This window comes from Leopardus geoffroyi, chromosome C1 (assembly GCF_018350155.1).
Source record: "Leopardus geoffroyi isolate Oge1 chromosome C1, O.geoffroyi_Oge1_pat1.0, whole genome shotgun sequence".
Classification (NCBI taxonomy): domain Eukaryota; kingdom Metazoa; phylum Chordata; class Mammalia; order Carnivora; family Felidae; genus Leopardus; species Leopardus geoffroyi.
Window position 1 is genome coordinate 86533169 of NC_059328.1, and position 14176 is coordinate 86547344.

The window sequence follows — 14176 nt, forward strand, 5'->3', positions numbered from 1 at the left end:
GTCTCTCTCTCTCTTTCTCCCCTCCCCCAGCTTGTGCTTTGTCTCTCTCTGTGCCTCAAAAATTAATAAATGTTAAAAAAATTAAGAAAAAATTCTTATACAGGCTAACTGTAACATGATAGTAGCCATATGTGACCTCGGGGCTCCTATTTTGCCACCTGATTTAAATTGGAATAGCTGAGATCTCAGAGCTGAGGTTCACCATGGGTACGAAGTCAGTCTCACTTGAGAGCAATCTCCATTTGGTGGCCTGGAGTGTGAGAGCCCTGGGTGGAGTAGGAGAACAGGCCAGCCTGTGTTCTGGGACTGAGTGTTAGGTAGGCTTCCAAGCTGGCATGTCTGATCACTGGAGTCCACCACATCCCTAAATGGGAGGTTTCCAGCTCCTGCATTTGCACTGCATGGTGATGATGGGTTCAAAAATAGTAGCATCTCAACCTTTCTAAAAGGTGCTGTGTTGTACAAAGAAGTAGCACGTTGAGAAAACCAGCCATGCACATCCTGTGCTGCGTTCTAGGCACTTACCAAATGTTAGTTCCCTCCTTCATCCTCCCTTTGGAAAATTCCTTTAAAAATTAAAGGCTTTAAAAAGCATATGAGCAAGTCTGACTTCCCCATTTTTTCAGTAGCTATACACAACAATCCTGTGAACCGTGTAGCCATCTGACCCCCGACAATGAGGACTCTTAAACTAATGGTGTTAAATAACTTCCCCATGCCCAGTAGCGAGTGGCCAGCGAAACTGGGCTTTGCTTTTCCCTTACACAGTGAAGCCAGGAGAACTTCCTCAGGCTTCCTCAGACTTACAGAACCATTGAGTTGGAAGGGATCTTAGAAATTGATGTATCCGGCTGTCTCATTTCAGAGATAAGTGACTTGTTGTTGACTCATAATCTTTTCTCCTTTCTTTGTGCCGTTTAGATATCAGAGTCATATTAGCAAGAGGAATGATCGAAAGTGGATTATTTGTGTTGCTGGTGACATTTCCATTTTTGTGCCTCCAGCTGCATTTCTTTAGATCCAGCCAGATTTTCTTTAGATCCTTAGGCCATTGGCCCTTTGCTAATTTTTATAACTGGGATAAATGGAATGCAAGTCTGAAATGACAATGGTTTTGCTTCTGAGTCCCCTTGAATGTCTGTTGAATTTAGAAGGGGCCTCAGATCAAAGCAGAAGGGCGTGGTGAATGTTAATGTAGATGCCCGGGTTTGACCAAACAACCCACCAGCGGGTGAAGGCCCGTGCTGTAATTTAAATAGATGGTGGAGCCTCTGCGGTTTGTAACGTCACTGGAAACCCAAGAAAGGGCTTATTTTATGCAATTTAGTCTATTTTTTTTTGTTTGTTTATTTTGATTACACAAAGCTCAAGGGTTCTTTTGACGTTTAAAAATGCTTATTTCAGTTAAAGTACTGATTACGGTTATGATTTCCCTTTTTTCTTTTTCTTTTTCTAGGATTGCATTTCAGTGTCCCACACAGCTCTTTCTACTTTCCTGTGATTTCTTCTTACCCAGATAACTATTCTATTAACGTTTCAATTTAGATACAGCAACTGCTACTATATCAGCATTACCTTTGCCTTGTGATCATGGCAGTAGAAGAATCATTTTCTCAGTGGGAGTCAGGTCATGGCAAGAACATCAGGATCTTTCTTGTAATTATAAAATGGAGGGCAGAGTTATCACTGAAATTTATCCTATAGGAAGATATTTCCTTCCATAGGAGGAAATACTTTGATAAGTCACAGTGGTCCATTTGTCCTGTTTTCCCATCACACACTTCTCAGGTGTGTGACTGAAGAAGTTACTCAACCTTTCTGAACTCATTTTTTTAATCTATCAAGTAGTGATCATAGTACCAACTTCAAAGGCTGTTGTGAGAATTAAATAGGATCATGTTGACAATGTCTGGCATAAGACAGGTACCCAATAAATGTTTACTTGTTGAGTATAAATGTTCATTCACTGACCCAGATTTGTGGAGCACCTACTATGCTCCAGGCGTGGCCAACATGATAGTGAATAAAATAGACAAAATCCTTGTCCACAGCCAGCTCCCTTTTCTTCTCTTTCCCTCCACCCCAGTCACTCGATCCTCTCCACTAAAACCAGACCACATAGGATGAATATTCTTGTTCTTTCAAAGAATTCATTCCTTTGGAAGTTTTGCCAGTCAACCATTCATTACATATTGTGCTTAGATTGCCTTTCCGCATGAAACCAAAGAAAGAATGTGTAATGGGATTGCGAAATGTAACCTACGTTACAACTTGAAGTGTGTAAAAAATAAACTTTATTTACTCTATACTGTTTTGGCTTCTTTTGTAAGCCCTTACTTTCTGGATAGAGGAAGGAATGCCATTAACTAAACATCGGTTTAAAATGTAGTCCCATTCAATAATTTAATCCATTTGATGGGGCGCCTGGGTGGCGCAGTCGGTTAAGCGTCCGACTTCAGCCAGGTCACGATCTCGCGGTCCGTGAGTTCGAGCCCCGCATCGGGCTCTGGGCTGATGGCTCAGAGCCTGGAGCCTGCTTCCGATTCTGTGTCTCCCTCTCTCTCTGCCCCTCCCCCGTTCATGCTCTGTCTCTCTCTGTCTCAAAAATAAATAAAAACATTAAAAAAAAATTAAAAAAAAATAAAAAAAAATAATTTAATCCATTTGGGTACTATTCTGCTTTCCTTAGCTAAAAATGTTCAGCCTCTCAGATGACAGACCTCTTCCTCCCTAGCTTGTCTGGAACGCGGGGGAAGGGCCGAGGCTTACGCAACCTCAACCTCGTGGTGGTGGTAGTTGTTGTGGTGGGAGGGGTTGGTGTCTTTAGGCAGAGCTCTTAGCTTGCTCTGGCCCCAGGCTGTTGTCCCTTCTCTATTGGGTGCTACTGGCCCTGTGGGTGTTTATAGCTGAAAACTGGGTGGGTGTGACTTGTGGTTGATCTCCTGGCTGGTCAAAGTCTGTAGTCTGCTATGTTTGACATGCCCTCATTTCAGTTTCCTCTGGTGTTAGAGAGCCCTTTGAAGTCTGGCTGGCCTCTCCAGCCTCTGCCTCGTCTACCTCTGACAAGCACAGAGGCTTGATTTCTGGCTCCTGTCTTCATCCCTCTGTCTGACCAAATCATACTGCCTCAGGATGGGCTGGGTCCCTAGGTTTGTATGGAGCATGACACACAGGGGCCCACTTTGTTCCGGAGTCTATGGGGAGGTATCTTCAAATGACCCCGGTTCTGCCTTCGGAGGTAACTTTGCTTTCCCAGTGCGCCTTTCCCTTCCTGGGCCATTTCACATCCCCTCCTCCCCCATCCCCCACCATCCACAGGGCTCTTCTAACTTCTCACAATTCCCCACACTAAAAAAGAGCAGATCTTTCTTTCCCTCATTTCTTTTTCCTGACTTCATTCACTTGGCTAAATCTTAGTGATAAAACAGGTTGCTTTTTTTTTGTAACCTTATTGTGGTAGACCTCTATGATCTGAAGTCTCCATGATTGGTTGTTGAAATACGAAGGTCTTGGGGCACCTGGGTGGCTTAGTTGGTTTAGTGTCCAACTTTGGCTCAGGTCATGATCTCACGGTTCATGTGTTTGAGCCTGCATCGGGCTCTCTGTTGTCAGCATGGAGCCTGCTTTGGATCCTCTGTCCTCCTGCTCTCTGCTTATCCCCCACTCGTGCTCTCTCTCTCTCAAAAATAAATAAACATTTAAAAAACAGATACAAAGGTCTCATAAAGGAGTTCAGCAAATCCCTTTTCAAGAAGCTTGCTTACCCAGGTTTTTTGAACGACAGAAGCAGAACGTTGCTCTTTTTCTTGTTCTCCTTCTGTAAGAAAATGCAAACCTCCCTTTTGGACAAATCATTACCTAAGGCAGACTAGTGCAAAGATTTCTGCTCAGGAAGACAAAAAGTGAGAAGTACTTTAGAAATTGACTCCTATTATAGAACCACGGCTATTGCCTTCCAGGAACTCATTGTCTTCTTTTAGCATCTGGTACTCCACCTGTCCAGGTGACTGGACTGCTCTGATGTAGGTAGCCCTGGGAAGTTGCCCCACAAGCTCTTGATTTGGCATCAGTGGCAGATTACTTGCTTTTCAGTCAAACTTACCCTCTTCCACCCAGTGGGATCTCCCTCCTTCCTCTTCCTCTTCATTGTCCTTTTCTCATTATTGGGTTTCTTTTTCTCTCTGATCTGACACTTGAACTTTTATATATGTGAGCATTCATTCATTAATGTGATGATAATTATTGCCATAATTTGTTGAGCTCTATTACAAAGTAGAGATGAGAAAGGTCTTTTTATATTGGTTTTGTCATTTAATTTAAAAGATCTCCATTGTATGGGACACCTGGGTGACTCAGCCAGTTAAGCTTCTGGATTTGGATTTGGGTTATGATCTCATGGTTTGTGAGTTTGAGCCCTGCATCTGGCTCTAAGCTGACAGTGTGAAACCTGCTTGGGATTCTCTCTCGTGCGGCCCCTCCCCTGCTTCTTCCCCTGCCTCTCTCCCTCTCAAAATAAACAAACTTAAAAAAAAATCTCCATTGTATATAGGAAGAAACTGAAGCTCAGAGAAGTTAAAAAGTAATTTGTTACAGGCTTCAGAACTAGGACTTGAACACAGGTTTCATTGGCCTCTAAATATATTCCACTAAGGCACACTGTTCTGAACAATAATGTAGACTTCTGTGTAAAGATTTTACATAAATTGAATGATCCTACAATAACTCTGAACATGCAACTCAAACATTGTCTTATGATGACTAGTCTAAAAACCATTTGAGGGAATAATGGGGAACTCCTTTTCAGAGATGAAAAATCTTTGATGCAATTCTATTAAAAGTGCTGACTAATGGTCTGATGACTGCTTATTTTGAATTGTTGTTGGTAAAGAGGACAGTACAAGTCAGGAAATGGAAAGAAGATCACAGATTTTAGCCGCTCAAAATTGCTAACAGTGGAGGTCTCCATATTATTTTGGTTCCAGCTTTTTTCTGGGCTGAAACCCAGACTTCTTCCTCTTCCATTCTTCTGTTTTGTTCTTGCAGGCCAAATTATTTCCCCCTTTGCTGTTTAGGTGATCGTTCATTTTTAAAATCATATTTAACTTCCCAATTTTTTAGCATCTTTCACCATTCATCTTTATTCCCCCTTTTCTTCTTCCTGTTTTCCTCTCTTTCTCCTGCTTTGTTTCTATCATCCTTACTCAGTGTTTTGTCCCATTAAGTCATTGAAAATAAAATATACTGGAATCTTTATCTCTAAAATCCTGGCTATCATAAGCAGTGTCCTTTGACGTTTGCTTTCAGCTTTGTTCTTGGATGGCCAATTCATCCACCAACTACATTTGTGCCATTGTAGCATTTGGGGGTGGTTTGTGGAACCCTGCCGGGGTATATTTTTTATTCTGTGAGGTTGACTGAAAGGTAATGGGTGGCTCAATGAGAAAACCTGATGGAGCATTCACTCGAGAAAAAAAAAAAATGAGTCAGTGTGTGTGTGTGTCTTTGGGATTGAGAAGGAAGATGAATCCTACCAAAAGAATGTATAGTTATTTGCTATGAGTTACTTCTCAGTATCCTCTTGAATCAAGGTAGGCTTTAGTATCAAATCAAAATGATGATTCAGAGGGGTTAAGTGACTGACTTTTTAAAAATATTTTTGAAGATACATTTTTTTAATGTTTTATTTATTTATTTTGAGAGAGAGAGAGCAAGCAGAGAAGGGGCAGAGAGACAGGAAGAGAGAGAAAATCCCAAACTGACTCTATCCTGTCAGCATAGAGCCTGATATAGAGCTTGAACTCACAAACCCGTGAGATCATGACCTGAGTAGAGATCAAGAGTCAGATGCCTAACCCACTGAGCAACCCAGGTGCCCTGAGTAACTGACATTTTAAGGATTAGGGAAGAGAGGGAAAAAAAATAAAGAGAATTTTCAAAACAAGACTGTATAAACTAAAAGTAAAGCATATTTAATCTCTTTCCTCTCCTGCTGATGTTCTCCTCTTCCCTCTGATTTCCTTGAATGGTTTGTTGTTAAGGGAGAATGGGGAGGATTCCTATAAAGCTCCTCTTTTGAGAACAAAGAAAGATCTTCACAGGTTCCTGTTTCAGAGGAAGTGAATGGGTGGGGGCAAATCCTTTATGGCTTGGAAGAAGCTAAGGTTAGTTCCTCAAGTTTCTCTGTTATTTTGAGATACAAGATTTTTTTGTCCTGAAACTTCTGTGACTTTTCAGGAAACTTCACTACTAGTGATATCACAGGCACTCGGAGGAAATGAAGCCTGATTCGATACCACAATTATTGTTGGGCACAAGGTGTTAGTAAAGACCAATTTCGATGTGTATTATTTATTAACTGGTCAATTTTAAGAAATTATTTGTATAAACAGGACTATCATTGAATCACATAACATCTGTACCTATGTGTTTATTTCATATTCATGTCATTTAATTCATGAGTCCCATGAAGAACACATGTACAGGTGACCTTTAAGTATTTAGAACCATCCTTGACATCTAGACTGAGGTGATAAATAATGGTACATGTATCTGACTAAGACTATTTACTTTAAGATCCTACCAAGAATTGAGCAGAGAGGTGGGATGTCCAGATGATCTGCTTCTGGTATCTTCCCCAAGGAGTCTACTTTACTTTCTTTGGATGCAATGCTATGTAATCCTGCAAGAATTGACAGGGAAAAAGAAAATGTAATTGAAGGGCAGCAAAATATGTGATCACAAAATAAGCCACTTTGGCATGTGGATTATTTTGAGCTAAAGGCAATTATGACCAAACAGATTCAGGAAAAACTTTTACCTTTCCCTTAACAACTACCTAAAATAATTTAGATAGGGGGACTGGCCCAGAAAGAGAGCTATTACCAAAGATAACTTTTTGTCTGAAAGATCTATTTCTATTCCCAAACATCTGCTTTTCCTATTGTCCTGTGAATCACCTTCCTCCCCTTTAATGCCCCAGGCCCCTATCCCATTTCTTTCTTTCTTTCTTTCTTTCTTTCTTTCTTTCTTTCTTCCTTCCTTCCTTCCTTCCTTCCTTCCTTCCTTCCTTCCTTCCTTCTTTCTTTTCCTTTCCTTTCTTTTCTCTTCCTTTCTTTTCTTCCCCACCCCCCTCCATCCCATTTATTAGCTAAGGATGGCATACAAGCTTCCACTGACTGACTTGTCCAAGGATCTCATATATATTATGGGAGTCCCTTACAAACATAATTAAATCTGTTTTTCTCCCATTAATTTGTCTTATGTCAGTTTGATTCATAGACCAGCCAAAAGAACCTAGAAAGAAAGAGAAAAAAATTTTCCTCCCCTACAGTTGGTGACTCAGATGGGACAAACTTTACTGGCTGGACACTGCTTGTTCTGAGGCTGTTGCAGCTGAGAAATCTTTGACAAAAAAAGCTAAGAATTCTTACAACATCAGCCTCTGAGATCTCTGCCTACAGGGAGAATTGGAAACAAGAGAGGTAAGAGTCTTTTTCTTCCTTTTCTAAATTTAGAGTAGCAGGAAAAATATTTGTGGAAATAGTTCTTTGGGTATAGTAACCCTGGTAAAGATTTGATATGAGTACTCTTGATTTTTATTCATCCTTTTCCTCCCAGAGATAGTCACTGTTTTTCTGTGTCTTTGTCATAAGGATAAAAGCTGTAAGGTAGAATACAATCATAGGCCCTATAAGCCTGTCTAACAGACTGATGAGTTCACAGTTCTCACCATGACTGATGTCTATTTAGATAAACTTTGGTGTGGGTTAATGTGCACATTAGGTAAAGACTTGCTAAAGGACATCTTAGAAGCTAACACCGCAAAGTTGGTGAGAATGGGTGGAGCACATAAAAGCTATTAAAGTACTCATCACCTAACTCAAAGACTCTCTTGTTAGGATAACTTGGTTATGGAACAGGTTAGGTTGATACTAGGTTACCCACCAACCTCAAGAAAATTTCTGTGCAACAAGGTACTCTGTAAAAAAATACCACACAATCCTCAAACTAGAAGCACATCCCTTTTGAGTATTTGTTTGACTCCAAAAGACTCAAGGCTTAGCTACAACTGTTAATGTGCATATAAGAAAAATCAGATGAGGTTTCCCTTTCATCTTGTTCTATGCTTTGAGAGCTTGGCTTTATGACCAATGAGAGTATTTTCTCTGGTCCACCAGTTAGAGGATGCATGCATCTGGTGGACAGCTGAGTAGACTGTGGATCTGATAAGCAGTGTTCTCTTTGTCCAACTGTGCCAGCTGTCAGGGGAGTTTGTCATAAGAGGTCCCAGTCCTTAAGCGGTCTGTGTCACCTCAACCTTCAAATTAGTCATCACCAATTTGTGGCAACAGAAATGTGAACTGCACCCCATTTGCAGCTAGATCTTTCTTAGGCTAACTTTAGGAGTGCACTTTCTGGACCTTGTGAGAGCTGCTTCCCCCCGCCCCCCACACTTTTCTTTGGGAATACCTCTTGCACCCATGTGTAAGTCATAAAAGGTTTACTGGTTTGAGTTGCCATTGACATTAATATGAGATCCTACTCATCAATGGCTAGATGATGGATCCTTTGAACTGGCTATGTTTGAAAGAAAAAAGAAATTAGAGAGCTTTCATCCTGAACAAATTGTCTTATTGGTACACAGGGAAAGACCAAATTAAAAAGAACACAAAGAGATATAATGGCTAACTTTAGGAAATCCATTAAGAAGATGATAGCATTGAAATTAGAAGAAGAATTAAATCCAAAGTAAATTCACCTTCTCAAAATATGGCCACATCTGCCATATTTTACTTTCATTTCCCTATAAAATTTACAGTGAGCACTTCAGCCTGATGCCCAGGCCCAGGGTATACAGTTTACGTGTAAAAATACCAAAAGTCAGAAAGTGAATTTGGCAGAAGCACCTGGCACGGGCAGTAGAGATCATTTTGCTGAGGGCTATAACCAGGCCCTGCCAGCTTTAGGTCTTCCTATGCAACGTCCTTCACAGATGTACCCTAAACTGCCACCAAGGAGTTCAGTTCTCCTGGAAAGAAGAAAATAAAATTTCATGTTGTTTCTTTCTTTACAACTCTAGACATACTGATTATTGATCCTTTCCCTCCCTGGGATAGCTATTGTCTTCTTTTTTTTTTTTTTATTTAAGTTTTTATTTAAATTCCAGTTAACACACAGTGCAATGTTCTTTTCAGGTGTACAATTTAGTGATTCAACACTTACATACAACACCCAGTGCTCATCACAAGTGTACTCCTTCATCCTCATCACCTGTTTCCCCCACTTCCCCTCTGGTAACCATCAGTTTGTTCTGTATAGTTAGGAGTCTGTTCTCGGCTGGCTGATCTCTCTCTGTCTTAATTACCCTATGCTTGTTTGTTTTGTTTCTTAAATTCCACATATAAGTGAAATAATTTGTTTTGTTTTTCTTTGACTGACTTCCTTCACTTATATTCTCTAGCTCCATCCACATTGTTGAAAATGGCAAGATTTCATTCTTTTTTATGGCTGAGTAATTTTCCATTGTGTGTGTGTATATATATATATATATATATATATATATATATATACCACATTTTCTTTATCCATTCATCAACCAGTGGAAATTTGGCTTTCTCGCTTATCTAGTTGTTGTATCCTAAGAACTTGGCTTGGCTTTCTGCCTGTCCCGGGCATGCAGATTTTTTATTTTCTCTTTTAGCTATCTTTGGGAGTAACTCTGGATCTTGGAATTTCAGTATCCTATGCACCCTCTTTGGGGACCCCTCTTATATCCAAGGTGGGTTGTTCAAGACTGCCAGAAATATTTACTTTTGTCCCTGCTGAAAACTGATAAGATATTTAAAAGGAAGAATTTTTTTTTTTTTTAGGTTTTCCCCCCTGAAGCAAAAATGAAGCTAAATGTACCTAGAGGAAAAGAAAAACCTTCTAAAACCTTTGCCATAGGATTTATTAAAATATTCCAAAATTCCACGATATAAAAAAAGGTAAAATGAAAACAATGTTTAGGGTGAGTGAATCCCCTAAGATGTCATTTAGGCTGCAACCTAATTATTTGAGGACTTGAGAGCTGCTGTCCTTATCATATAAGGGTTATAAAGTTAAGTTTTAAAATCAGTAATGTACTTATGTAAAACTAAACCTTAATTTTCTTTCATTTGCTAAAAGGACTAAGTTTTCTTGTACTGCTCCTGCTAAGGGATTATGGAAGTTTTGTCATTACCCTTTTCGTTTGTTTGTTTTTGTTTTGTTACTTTTTTAATTTAGTTTTTTAATTTTATTTATTTATTTATTTATTTATTTACTTACTTACTTATTTATTTATTTATTTATTTACATCCAAGTTAGTTAGCATATAGTGCAATAATGATTTCAAGAGTAGATTACAGTGATTCATCCCCTATGTATAACACCCAGTTTTGTCTTTACCTTTCAAGTTTTTTGCCTAGAAAGCAAATATTCTTTGTTTTCTCAAAATAATTTTTTGTGCTTTATCAGGTCTTTTATTGGTTTTGCTCACAACTACATAACCTTTTGTATTTGCCTTAAGACCTTTTGTCACTTTGGTTAAATAGAAATTGAGTATTGTTTCATGATGATCTATGATCTTATTTGGTAAAGTGTCTAAACTTCTGATATTTTTGACAAACTTCCCCAAATCATTTTCTAAATGAAAATTTTTTAAAATATTTATTGACTTATTTTTTAAAGACAGAGAGAGAGAGCATGTGAGCAGGGGAGGGGGCAGAGAGAGAGGGAGAGAGAACCCAAGCAGTCTCAGTGTTGTCAGTGCAGAGGGTAATGTGGGACTCAAACTCACTAACCATAAGATCATGACCTGAGTCAAAACCAAGAGTTGGGAACTTAACTGACTGAGCCACCCAGGCACCCGAGGAATTTCTAAAACTAATGGAAAAACCTGATTCAAGCAGAACAAACATTAATTACATGGAACTGACTGAACTGAGGTGGATGATTGTAATTATTATGACTTTTTTGTTTGAAACATTGCTGATTCCTTATGTTTTGTTTCTCCAGATTTAAGGAAAGCTTTTCTTTTTTTCTTTTAAGCTATCAACAACTTGGCAAGATATGCCTTTGTGAACAAAGATGACATAATTACATCTTCTCCCTAACTGATCCCTCCGGAATTTGAAAAATATTGACTATTCTTATATTTTCATGGCAATATACGTATTTGTGTAAGTTCAGTAAGAATCTGTTCTTGTAATAAGAAAATTAGAAACATGGGTTATATTACCAATGCTTTAACTAAAATGTCATATTTGAGAATGATGTGATAAACTCAGGTGACCAAATAGCTTTAAGAAACTAAGGTTGACTTTATGGAATTAATAAAGCCCCTTGCAAAAATCTCTCTGCCCTGCTTTTAGGGTTTTTGACAGTCTTACCAGGTGAGTAAGGAAGATCACTTTCTGGCAGGCACAGGAACCTTAGCTTAATTTGGGGACCTCAAAAAGAGAGGAAATAACTGAAATCTATAGGTTTTTCAGGCAAACTCTGATGGCAAGTCTTTGGCTTATCTTTCTAGCCTCAAGAGGCTTTTAAAAAGTTGGAATCTGAGATTCCTTATGAAAAATGTCTAGCAAAGTAGATTTAAAAAGCCTATATGGTTAATCACTATTCTTTCTGTACTTATATAAATAATCTGGCAAAATATATTGAAACTAGACTGACTTTGCAAACAAATTAGTCTTATGATCATTTTCTTTGATAGAAATAGGGGTTACCAGAGACAGAGAAATTATGTTCTAATAGAAACTATGATAAGCACTTGTGGACATCAGATTCTAGTATTGCTCATTGCTTTGAGGTTTTTTTCTACCTGTACACTGGAATGGATCCTGAATTCTTCAAGTTTTCTCCAGTATTTGGCTACAACTCTCCAAACTAACATTTCAAATTTTATCTCACCCTTCTGACTTGGAGTCATGGAGAACTAAAGTTGCTTTTTTTCTAAAACCCTGCAAGCTATGCTGGACAACTTGATATAAACTTCAGAGAAATCATGATAATAGTTCATGTATGGGTAATCTTCATGCCTGTTGTCCTACAGACCACTTAGAAAGATCACCAGAGATATTCAAATTACAAATCAGGAAGATCTATCATATTGTCACTGCCCACCCTCACTCCATCTGAAGATGCTTCAAGCTGGACATCTAGAAGTCTTCTCAACTGTCTGCCTTCAAAACTCATAAACTGTGACTGTAGTCTGCTCTGATCATTAGCCATTGTTTTTCTTTTGTTTCCATAGAAATATCTCTTATTAAATACCAGGTGGCTTGCACCACAGGCCTAACATGAGCCCACTTACTTCTCTGCATCCTGAAATGAGACACAACTGTTTCACTGAACTGACCTATTCTCAGGACTAAGAGACTAGTTCAATTAGGTGAAGCAGTCTATCAACTTAACTTCTGGACTGCAAAACTTCTTAGGGAAGTTTCAAAGGAAAACAGGAGGAGCATTATCCTGAAATATGCCACATTGGCATGTAGATTATTTTGAGCTAAAGGCAATCAAGACCCAGCAGATTAAAGAAAAACTTTTACTTCTCCCTTAACTATCTAAAAGGAATTTAAATAGAGAGCCTGGTCCGGAAAGAGAGCTATTACCAAAGATAACCTTTTGTCTGAAAGACATATCTATATGGCAAAGCAAACATCTAATTCCCAAACATCTGCTTTTCCTATTGTCCGTGAATCACCTTCCTCCTCTTGATGCCTGAAGCCCTTATCCCATTTCTTAAATCAGGGTGTCATATAAGTTTCAGCTGACTGACTTGTCCTTGGGTGTCATATATTTTGTGGGACTCCCTTATAAATGTAATTAAATTTGTTTTTCTCCAGTTAATCTGTCTTATGTCAATTTAATTCATAGACAAACCAAAAGAATCTACAGTAGTAGAGGAAAACTTTTCCTCCCCTACACAGTGAATATGCTGATCCTCACAAAGAAGAGGTCATCAATGCACTTGGAATGGGGATATATTCCAGGTCATGTTTCTAATTGTGACCTAGGCTTAGACTTACCATTCATCCTCCTTTACTAGGCCCACCCCCACCCTTAACCAGTAATAAGCATTTGGATTAAAGTTAAGAAACACTAATTGGCTGGTAGGGGTCTTCAAATCCAGATACATGCGGGGGTAATTAGAAACAAACAGGGAAGGGGGGCATGCCTGAGTGGCTCAGTTGGTTAACCACCAGACTCTTGATTTTGGCTCAGGTCATGATCTTACAGTTCATGGGATTGAACCCTGTGTCAGGCTCTGCAAACAGCACAGAGCTTGCTTGAGATTCTCTCTCTCTCTCCCTGTCTCTCTCTCCCTCTAACCCTTCCCTCAAAATAAATAAATAAGAATTAAAAACATTTTTTTAATTAAAAAAATAGAAACAAACAGGGTGCATAGCAGATAGAAGTTAAGGAATAAAACATACATTTTAGCCTCTGAGTGTGTTTTCTTATGCTTTTACTGTTTTTCTCTTTGATTCAAATTAGGGTCTTTTTTTTTTTTTTTTTTTTTTCAACGTTTATTTATTTTTGGGACAGAGAGAGACAGAGCATGAACGGGGGAGGGGCAAAGAGAGAGGGAGACACAGAATCAGAAACAGGCTCCAGGCTCTGAGCCATCAGCCCAGAGCCTGACGCGGGGCTCGAACTCACGGACCGCAAGATCGTGACCTGGCTGAAGTCGGACGCTTAACCGACTGCGCCACCCAGGCGCCCCGATTCAAATTAGGGTCTTATTCAGCGTGCAAGGAGTAGCTTCCAAAAGATAAGTTTAGATCTATAAAAGTCTTAGACTTTTCCTATAAATCAAATAAGCATAATCTGTTCAGGAAAATACTCCCTGGAAACTATGACAAAGTAGTACAATATTAGGGAGTTTGGCCAGTAGGGTGTCAAAAAGCCTGCAGGACAAATCAGGAAACATGATTCTAGTGGTTCTCTGGCCCTTTTTCTTCTTACAGGAATTAGGAATGCTCCCACTCTCTCTCCCCATCCCACTTCTCTTAAAAATAGCACCTTCAGGGAGGTTTTGCCAGCCCTTTTAGTTGTGATCTCCAAAGGAAATAGGGAGATTGAACAGGAAATGTGGGATGCCAACGTTCAGGTAATTTTCAACTTCAAGAGAGAGAAATAGGAAAGA

At 39.2% G+C, this 14176-nt stretch overlaps 1 long non-coding RNA gene across 1 annotated transcript; it reads left to right on the top strand.

The window, feature by feature from the left end:
- The first annotated feature begins 2996 nt into the window (after positions 1-2996).
- On the top strand, positions 2997-12876 carry LOC123598333. The gene is made up of 3 exons (XR_006712546.1): positions 2997-3238; positions 7331-7481; positions 12077-12876. It is a non-coding gene; the product is annotated as an uncharacterized LOC123598333 (long non-coding RNA).
- Positions 12877-14176: the final 1300 nt, after the last annotated feature.